Genomic DNA, 10,272 nt, shown 5'->3' on the forward strand with positions numbered 1-10,272 from the left:
CGCCGCCACACTGTTGTGCCCTGGGAGAACCAAGATTCAGCAGGCACTGACCTCGATTCCTGGAGCCGCTGTTGTCTCCGGGGTTGGCCTTTCAACTAGGAAAGCTCTGTGGATCTCTTGGGGTTCCAGTGGGTAAGTCGTGTTTATTTGCTACGAATAAAAGGTTCAGTTTAACATGCACGAGTGATTTTTCAGGCTTTTCTGCCTCACATTGGTGATTCTGTGCAATTGATTGATCTTGTGATGCTTTTCAGCAGTGGGAGTAGAAGACCCACAGCAGGCAGTGCCTGGCCTTCAGAGTCGCGTTCCCTGCCCCCACCGCTGTGACCAATAGTGTAAACTGTTGCGGAACACCTACAATACTTGGATTCCCAATTTAAATAGACCCTGGCAGGCAAACAGCGATTATGTCACAAGTAGAGATGGACTGCCTTTTTTTTTTTTTTTAACCCTTTCTACTTTCTGTATCTTCTGTATGTGGCACATGGCCCTTTCCTTCCTCATCCGCATTATGGCACATAGACATGAGAATAGTAAAGAAGGGGACAGTGAAGATTAAATTATGGAAAAATATCACCTGAAGAATTTAATTTTTAAAGACTGAGAAGGGCTCTGAAAAGAAGACTAGGAAGGAGTCTAACTGGTCAATGCGAAAGTTTCCTTCAAGCTCTAAAGATTGTCTTTGGAAGTGAAAAACTCACCTGTGAATAAAACAAATGAAAATATGATTTTTTCATATTCTACGCAAAATTCTAAGTAAATAAGAATATATTAAGATGCTCAATGTCTTAGAGAGGAAATGTAATATGCCAACTGTTTCTTCTCTGTAAGTCAACCGTGCGTGTTAGTGATTCCAGGGGATTGCATATGTCCCCTCGCTTGGGGACAGAAGCAGTGTGGACTGAGGGGCCCGAGCTCCGAGCCCTGCAGTCTCCTGTCTTCCCAGCGCTCCTTCCCTCCTGCGCCCGGGGGTGCCTGGGCCTCTCCACCTTCCAGCTCCTCTTTCAGAGGTTTAGACCTCACCCCGACAGTCCCTCTGTCTGGACCAGCGTGGTCCCCGCAGGGAGGTCTCAGAGCCAGGGCTCACAGTCAATCAGCCTGCTTTTGGGAGTCCGGCACCCCATTTCTCACTTTTGTAAACTTGGTGAATAATCATGTGTTTACTGCTGCGATTTTCTGTTCTACCTGCACCAAAGAAACATGCCAATTCAAAAAATTAAAATGCATTTGTTGTTTTGGGGAATTTTGAAAGATAATCGGAGTCGTTTTAGGACAGGGATCTTAGTCCAAGGTCCATAGTCTGAAATTGTATGCAAATTTTTTTTGCGTGTCTTGTGCCATTTTTTGGGGAGGAAGTCTGTAGGTTTGATCAACTTTTGGGGGAGGCAGGGTCCATGACCCAAAGCTGAGCAGACACTGTGTTAGGTGGTGCCAGAAAGCACTAAGATAAGGGACTAGTCAGAAAGATTAAGCCCCCTTCTGTCCTGACTGTACCACCGTCGGAAGCAGTGGCGATCGAGCATCCATTAATTAAGCTTTGGAAAGCTTTTTAGAGGAAACAGACCCCGTTCATCAAATACCTTACTTCTCAATGAGGAGACAAGACTAACACAAAACAAAACTGTTGCACGTAGAAAACATAAATTACTAGCTCCTGAATATTTTATGAGGTTAGCAACGCTTTGTCTGGGATGGCTTGTGTGTGGAACTGAATTATAGGCAGCATTTATACAAATGTGACTTAGAAGAAAAACAGAAAAAACTTTTGTTTGGAAATGGTGTGCGTGTTCTTAGAAAAGGCGAGATGAGAAACAGTCAGTGGTGGCTGCCACGTGGTTTGTGCAGCTAGGTTGGACAAGCAACGCCTGCTCCCTCTCTGGCCAGTGGCTCGTGCGTGAGGCAGTGCAAACGCGTTGGGGTCATGCAGCAGAGCTGTACACAGCCCCGGAGAAACCAAACTGTCCGTGTTGCTAGAGGTATGCGAGTACAAGAAACATCTTGTGTGGTTTGGACGTTAATCATCTGTGAGGATTTTCCCCGCAGGTACTCTTATGTGGAAGGAGCAATTTGCAAGACTGAAGTCGCTGTAGTTGCCATGTTTTATACACGGCACAGGAAAGGATGCCGGCCTAAATTTTATGACCTGCGACGGTACCGCTTATACAGATATGTTCGCAGTTAAGGTTACACTTATGAGAATGTGAGCTGTGCCACATAGTGCTTTACCTGGATATACACGAGCCTTTTCATTGAGTCTGGGCGGTTTGCTAACGGGACAGAGGTCTGAGACAGACTGACTCCTGCCGTAGCTGCAGTACCTTCAAAGGCAGGCTTTCAGCATCACACCCGTCCACATACCATGTTCACACACCTTCCCATTGACGGCGAAAATCTGTGAGATGAAATTCATCCCCTTTTTCCCCACAGAATCTTTGTTGCCTGATGATTGTGTGGTTCCCTCGACTGGACGACACTGGGTATGATCTGTTTGCAGTGGAAGTCATCAGTACAGGTATGTTTTTATGGCATTTAAAGGAGAATTTCAGCTGGTTTCTAAAAAAAAAAAAAAAAAAAACAATTGGAGAAAATCTGCTGATCAGTGTAATCTGAAGGGCTACGCCCCTTACCTGAACTGGGGAAAGCATGCCTGTGGGCAGGTGGGGAGCAGATGCACGTTTCCTTCAGTTCGTCCTAATGAGAAATCCGGTCGCCCCCGAATCCCCTAACTTCGTGTGGTGTAGGTTGGTACAAGGGTCCGCTGGGTGACCCAGGCGCCCATCTGGGAGAGTCCTTTATTCTTCATTACATCTTCCTCCTGTCCAGCCCGCAGTCTTATGATGCACATTAGGTTCTTGTTTTCTTGACTTGTAGGTGCCTCATGTTGGTCCACAGTGAGATACTGACAGGCTGCTGATTTTCCCAGTGGCTGGAGGGCTGCCTGGGAAGGGTGGAGAGGTCATAGGGTCTAGACGAGCCAGCCCTCCATGTAAGGGGCTGGGGAGAGGGCTGGGGAGAGGGCAGTGCTTGATGGTGGTATAGATGTGCCCAGAGAAAGTGCTGGGGACGCTCTGAGATAAAGAGGAAAATCAAGGTCTAGTGAGAGTTACAGAATTATGTAGCTCAGGACAGAAGATATTTCTTAACTGTTCATATTAGCAGTGCTGTGGGAAAAGTAGCTTTGTTTTGTGTGTCCAGTTAGTGGAACCACAAGCATTTTTCTAAGCTTCTCCTCATTTCCCAGGGCAACCTTATTAGTACACACACACATGCATGTGCAACACCCCACGCATGTGCACACACTCCCACACACCCCACACACATGCACACACCCAGTTGCACGCACACATGCACACACACATGCATGTACAACACCCCACGCATGCACACACTCCCCACATATACACACCAGTACTTTAAATGTTTAAATTGACACTTGTTATTATGTTTCTTTTGTCATTTGGGGAGTATCCTTACATGAGTTAAATGACAGTGCAAACTTAACCCAGTGCCAAATATTAATCATTATTATATGTTTTTTAATTATAATTTCTAGAAAAGACAGAAGATGCTGTTAAGAAATGAGAATTCCTTGAACTGTAAGTACAACTTATTGCGGAAACATCTGTATGATTGGAAGGAAGTGGATGTTGACATAATTTGGTTGTAATAGCTTGTATGTACCACGATTAGAGAGTAAACATAAAAAATGTAGTCTATCTCCATAGTAACCCTGTGTGCTATTATACACGTGATGTTTTCATTTCCTTTAAATGTAGATCTCATGAAATACAACAAAGCTTAGATTATTGCTACCAAATTTATTTTCTAACTTCATTGTATAGGATGTAATTTAGAGCATTCTGTCAACACGGTTTATAAGAGACTCACTGCTGCTCCAATCAACATGTGATGGGAATTAGGGATACAGGTGACATTTAAATATTAAAAGGTTCTCTAGGAAAAGAGGTAAAACATGTAGACAAACTCATGTTATATTTTAAACTCGACATCAGGCCGACATTAAAATAAACACATTGCACTTTTTTTCAAATGCCTAAATTCTGAAATAAACACAGCTGCTGCGATTTCAGTATATATGTATCTGCATTTAATAAGAATTGAATGCACATACATTTACCATATGTTTTCTCTCTCTGCATTTTAGCTCATATCTAAGTAGTCTGTTTCTTTTTCTTAACTAGAAATACACGTATACCCAGTAAAAATATTTTCGTTTGTTTTAAATCTGGTTCTGCCGGAGGAAGAAGGAGAGCAGAAAAGATAAGGGAGGAGTTTAGAGACTGGGGGGACCACTGGAAATGGGGGAGAAGGCACTGAGGGCCCCCAGAGATGGGAGGTGAGAAATGCATTCGTTTGTAGAGCAAACGCTTCCGGCCGCCTTGATTTGGAGATTGCTCTGCACACTGGGGATCCAGTGGTGAGGACAGTGTGTTCCTGCCTCATGGGGTTGATGTCAGGGCCCAGTTAGGGAGGGGGTCCGTCCCTCCCCCCGGGAGTACCCCATGTGACACCAGCATGGCCGCACTCGGCTGTGCCCAACTGGGGAGTCTTTTATCTGCCAGGCTTGGGCATCCGTGTCAAGAAAGCTTTCTGGGCCACACTTTTGATGCACGTGCTCACCTCCACGCCGGTGCTGAGCGGCCCTCAGTCCGGGCTTCTCCGCAGAGCGCGGCCACCCCTAGCTGTCTGTCTTTTCTTCTCAGGGTTGTGCTGTGTGCAGATGTTGTATCATGATCGTGAGAATGGGCCTCCCGTTTTGTGTGTGGTCTAATGTACTGGTCGGTGGCCTCAAGGGTAAGCAGACAAAAAAAAAAAAATGTTCAGAAATAGGGAGCTAGCAGGACAGCGTGGTCAGCCCTGGGAACCACAGCCCCTGCCTATTTCAAAACCCTCAGTCTCTCAGGGAGCTGGGGTGGAGCACTGACTGTGTGACTTAAATTACCCTCTCGGAGCCTCAATTTCTTCATCTGTGGTAAATAGCTTTATAATACCACCCTGTCATGGGGACATTCAATGAGGATTAAATGAAATAATTTATGCAAAGTATTTAGCATAGCGCCCGAGAAATAATAGACTCTTAGTAAAGGTTAATCCCCTTCCCTGAGACACCTCCTCAAGTTTGGGCATTGTCTTTGGAATGCCCCTGGCGAGACAGATTCTTATCCAGGAGAGCAAGTTCATGGACTCTGTATACTCCTCACACCTTAGCGTGAACTGGTACGACCCTCAGGGACTGGGACATAGCACAGGTTTGATTTAGAGATGGGGCTTGGGCAACATCAGGGCGGGAGGCTCCTAAATGAGGCAGAAGTGTGGGGGCTGTGGGGACAGTGAGAGGTCCTAGATGCCAAGGGAGTGGCATAAATAGGGGAATAGCCTGGGAAACTGACAACAAACTCACATTATCTGTCTGGACTCGACTGGGCTCATTTGCTGTGGCAGGTCCTCACCCCAGAGTGTTCAGTGCATGGTGCCAACCCAAAGGGCTATGGTGCTGGTTAGCAGAACGGTCCTGGGTGAACTCTTCAGCCTTTCCCGATCAGTCAACTGAATTATAACACACTCAGCCAAAGGAGCAGCAGCTCAAACCTTTCATTATCCGGTTTTAAAGATGTTTGCCACACTCTAATTTGTTCTATAGACGAAGATAAGGCACAGACAATGAGCTTTTTTAAAAAATTGTGTCAGGATAGAAGGGTAGTCCACATGTGTCCATAACTGCATTTCTAGAATTCTGAAATCCAAAAAGCGCTGAAAAACAAAGGTTGATTTTGTTTGTTTTTTGTTTTTTTTAAAGTTTGGCATTAAAACTAAGTTGGCAGCAAAACTTGACCCGACAGACAGGTTAATTTTTCTCCTTATTTATCCTACTTTCTGTGACTGTGCCTAGATTTCACTGCAGAAATATTAATGTTTAATTACCAGGGGCAGTCCCCACCCCACTCGGAGTGTAAGGTTTTACAAACCAACAGATAAACAAACATGCTTTCTGAATCTGACGTGTCTGACCTCAAGGGTTTTGGGTAAGGGTTGTGGGACTTGCACAGTTACAACAGCTATCTTTTAAAAATATTGTTTTAGTTTACTTGTGCTTAACAAACTTTGAATATGAGAATTCACGTCCAGTAAGTGTTAAGTCAAGGGGTTGGCACTGACTTAGCTCTCTGTTTTCAGGAGCGGAGTGGCCTGTCTGTCTTGGCCTGTGCTCCGCCCCATCCGGTCTCCCCCAGGCAGCAAACCTCCAGGTGTTCCTGGGCACAGCTGCCTGATGCTGTGCTGGTTTGTTTCCTAAACCGACTTTCAACCCGACCTTCCTGTTTAGAGCCCCACTCCGAGCCCCACATCTTCCAGTTCTTGAAATTGTAAGGATTATGAGGGGTAAATTGTGCTCCTTCTTGGCTTTCTGTAATTCAGGATTTTTTTTCTTTTTTTGTCAAATTAATTGACACTTGACCTTTGCACTCCAGTATTCAAAAATATCATTGCTGTAATCTTCTTTCTCTTTTCTTATAGTTTATGCTTAAAAATCAAAACAAAACAACTCCCCCCCCCCCCAAAAAAAACCCCATTACATTTTAGTGGGATTTCAAGGAGGGACTAGAAGTTACTATTTGTGTTCTACCTGTCATCTTTATTGGAAACTGAGTGCTTTATTTAAAATGGCTCGATGTTTTCCTTCTGTTCATTTTGTACAGTTTAGTTTCTCTTTCCACTGGACTGTAGGTCTCTACCAGACAGAGACCAGGGTTTTTGGTATTTGGTCGAAGTCCCCAGGGGTCCCTCTGCGGACTTCCATACCCCTGGGGAAGCGAACCTGCCTTCAGCCCAGGGAGGGTGGTCTCAGGGAGGAGCTGGCTCAGATTACGGCTGAGGCAGGGACAGCTGCAGAGGGGACTCTGGCATCTGGCAAATGCCTACTTTTTAGGGGCCTTTGACAGTGACATTTATGGATTTCCAGTGAATATATTAGAATCCACTCTAGCATGGCTATAACCAAGGGTAGTGTTATGAACATTTAACAGTGAGGATGGCACGGGTAACGACCAGTTCTGAAGCACCTTTATGCCGCGCTGGTGCATGATGGCTGACTGTCCTTGGAGGCTTGTACTTGGGTTCCAGATGCCCCTAGCTTTCTCCAGCCCCTGCCTTTATCACCTTGCCCTAATTTCCAGAGTGAAGATATAGAAAAAGGGATTCTTCCTCAAAGCTTATGATCATAGGTGCTGTGGAAAAGAAGACATGGCCCTCGCCGCAGTGCGGGGAGGGGGGGCCGTGTGATAGCGAGAAGAGTGAGTGATGGGGTGTAGGCGGGGCAGACGGCAGACTCAGGCTTGTCCAGGCAACCCGTCCACGTCGGCAGGCTCGCCCCAGTCTGAGCATTTCCCGTCAGTTCAGCCCGCTGCACGTCACTGCTCTTCCTTGTCTCTTCCCCTGACCTCTCCCAGTGCCCTGCAGCTCCAGCAGGCTTCTAGGAGGTAGAGGAGGGAAGAGTCAGGAGGGAGCAGTATTAGGTGGAGAGAAGGCCGGGGGCCTGCCAACGGCTGGCCAGGTGTCCGTCCTACTGTGGCAGAGGGTGCGAGCCGACGGTCCTGGGGCAGCCGGGAGCCCACGACCGACAGAGACACAGGCCAGGGTGACGCCCTCCTGTCCTCGCAGTTCACATCACTCGGAGATGTACAAGGCAGACACGACGTGTCCAAGACTCACTTTACATTTGTGCGTAAAAAATCACAAAGAAGTTTTGGGCAGTGGAAGAAATGACACAGGATCAGAGAGAACCCTGCCCACCTAAAATGGCTCTGCTCGGTGACAGGGGTCAGACCCCTACCCTGCAGAAGTGCCCCCGGTTTCAAAGTCTGCCATCTCGGCCTCTCCTGGGAGGAAGCCCGCTGCTTTCTTTGTGAGGGAGCACTCCGAATCCGGGTTACTTGGAGCTGTAGATTTGAGGGTGCTGTTCCTGGTTCCCACTAGCTTTTGTCCTGCGCCTCCTCATTTTCCCATGTCCTGTGAAACAGTGACAGTCAGAGAAGCATTTGCATGTGTCTTCATTTGCCAAAAATGATTTATAAGATTATTTTCTGTGTGTCCATCGTGGTAATGGTTTCTCCCCGTAACGGAGAAATAGAACAGACCCCTGGAGCGGAAAAGTTAGTTGGATGAAGTGAGGAGTGTTATCCCGGGGGGCCTTTGACTCGGGGAGCCCACCTGTCTGGAGGCTGCCATGGATGGAACCAGGGAGGGCGTGAATGCAGCCGGTGGCAAGCTGACTCTGAGATCTGTCCCTGTGGTCGTGACTATTTACATTGCCCCTTGGCTGGCATTATCACTGTCTCTGTTCAGCCTCAGTCTGCAGTAAACCGGAGCTCAGATTCATCTATTGAGAAAGTAATTTAGGTCCACGTGCAATTATTGAGCACCCTCTGCATATCAAGCACTGTGTTAGGTCTTTGGGTGACGAGGGAGATAGAGTCCCTACTCCGGAACTTACAATCTAGGGGCAGGGAACAGATTAAAGCAGATAACGTCCAACAGTTTGGTTTTGAGGAATGTATTGGGGAAAACAGTCAGAGCTTCTTGACAGGTTAATATGGGTTTGAGAGAAAGGAAAGTAGGGTGGCTTCTATCTGCTGCCTCCCCGGCCTCACACAGCCCTCCGGCTCAGAGCTCTGTCTGCTTCGCTCATCTCCTTCCACTAGCTCCACCTCAGAGGCACAGTTCTCACATTCTGGTGTTCATCCCCCCTCCCTGCCCCCTCCAATCTGTCTGCCTCATTCTCCAGCTCCTCCTAGGGCGAGCACTTCCAAAGCCCTGGCCCCAGCTCAGTGCGCTCTTCTGGGCGGCACAGCAGTTCTCAGCCCCTAGGGGGCTGGGGGGCCACAGCACCGTGGACCGGGCATGGCCAAAGCCCCCTGCCCCAGAGCTCTGAGCCCTCCTGCTGCCCCATCCCAGACACCTGGGTCCCCGCCACAGGACGGAGTAGAAGTCTCAGGGAAAGATGCTAGCCACGTGTGTAATTTAAACTTTTCTAGTAGGCACATTAAAAAAGCTAAAAGAAACGGGTGGAATTAATTTTAATATTTGAACCCAGTGCACCCAGCATATTATCATTTCAACATGTAATCAGTATAAAAACTGTTGAGATAGTTTATGTTTTTGTTTCCATACTGAACCCTCAAAATTCAGTATATATTTTAATCTGTTTGCACTATCCACATTACAAGCAGCCCTGCGCCTAGTGGCTGCTATACTGGCTCAGGAAAGTCTAGAATGAGAAAGGTCGTGTTTGAGGCTGAGTAAAGCCCTCTGGTAAGAAGTGTGGTAGGGGACCTGCATTATAAGCGTCACTGTTTATGATTTATGTATACTCTCTGTTCCTTAGGGTTTTCTCCTAATATTTAGAGCAGCCTGTGAAATTTCCATGTTTTTCATAAGTGCTAAGAAGAATCACAAAGTGTCCTTCCTCTAAATGCTGGGCAGGGGTTTTCAAGGGAGAGCAGCTCACCCTCCTCCTCCCTAGCGAATTCCCAAGGGGAAGGTGACATTCTCAGCACAGAGCCCTCCCCACTTGGACAGTCCCTTCCAAAGCGTATTGTGAAATCTCTGGATTTTGACTTAGAAGGGAATTGCTTTTTGTCACAATTCCTTTTCAGAATTTTCATACTTTTGCTGCCAGAAACAAAATGTATTTACTTCACAATAATTATCACAACCAAAGCCCCCACATATCCTGGATTTTTTTCAGGATGGTATTTTTAATATTGTCTTTCTGCCCCGGCATGTTGAATTTTGGTTCGGAAGACAGGCTCGTTCTGTCCCAGCCCTGAGTGTGAAATACTAGAGAGGCTGGCACGATCTAGACCTTAATTCCAGGTACGCCTCTGAATGGCGTCAGGAGACGGCCCCTCCCGGTGTGCGAGGGGGAGGGGCTGAGATCGTGTCCCTTCAGGTGACCACAGAGCACGCACCTGCCCGGCGGTGCTTTCTGCCGCTGTGCCCAGATCGGTCTGCGGTTTAAGGGGCGCTTTTTCTGACGAAGATACTTAAAGTTACGTAGAGGCAACAGAGCTTTCTAAGAATATTTTTGGCAGGCTGATAAAGGAGGATACAAAAATGACACAGGCCCAGGAGAGCGGTGTCAGCCGTTGGGACGCCGCCAGGCGACTGGGAGACAGCGGCCCTCACCGCTGTGCGCTGCGCGGGGCGCCCCCCTGCTCCTCACCGTGACCGCGTTGACTTCGGTTCTTGGCGCCG

This window comes from Pteropus alecto, unplaced genomic scaffold (assembly GCF_000325575.1).
Source record: "Pteropus alecto unplaced genomic scaffold, ASM32557v1 scaffold16, whole genome shotgun sequence".
In the NCBI taxonomy this organism is placed as follows: domain Eukaryota; kingdom Metazoa; phylum Chordata; class Mammalia; order Chiroptera; family Pteropodidae; genus Pteropus; species Pteropus alecto.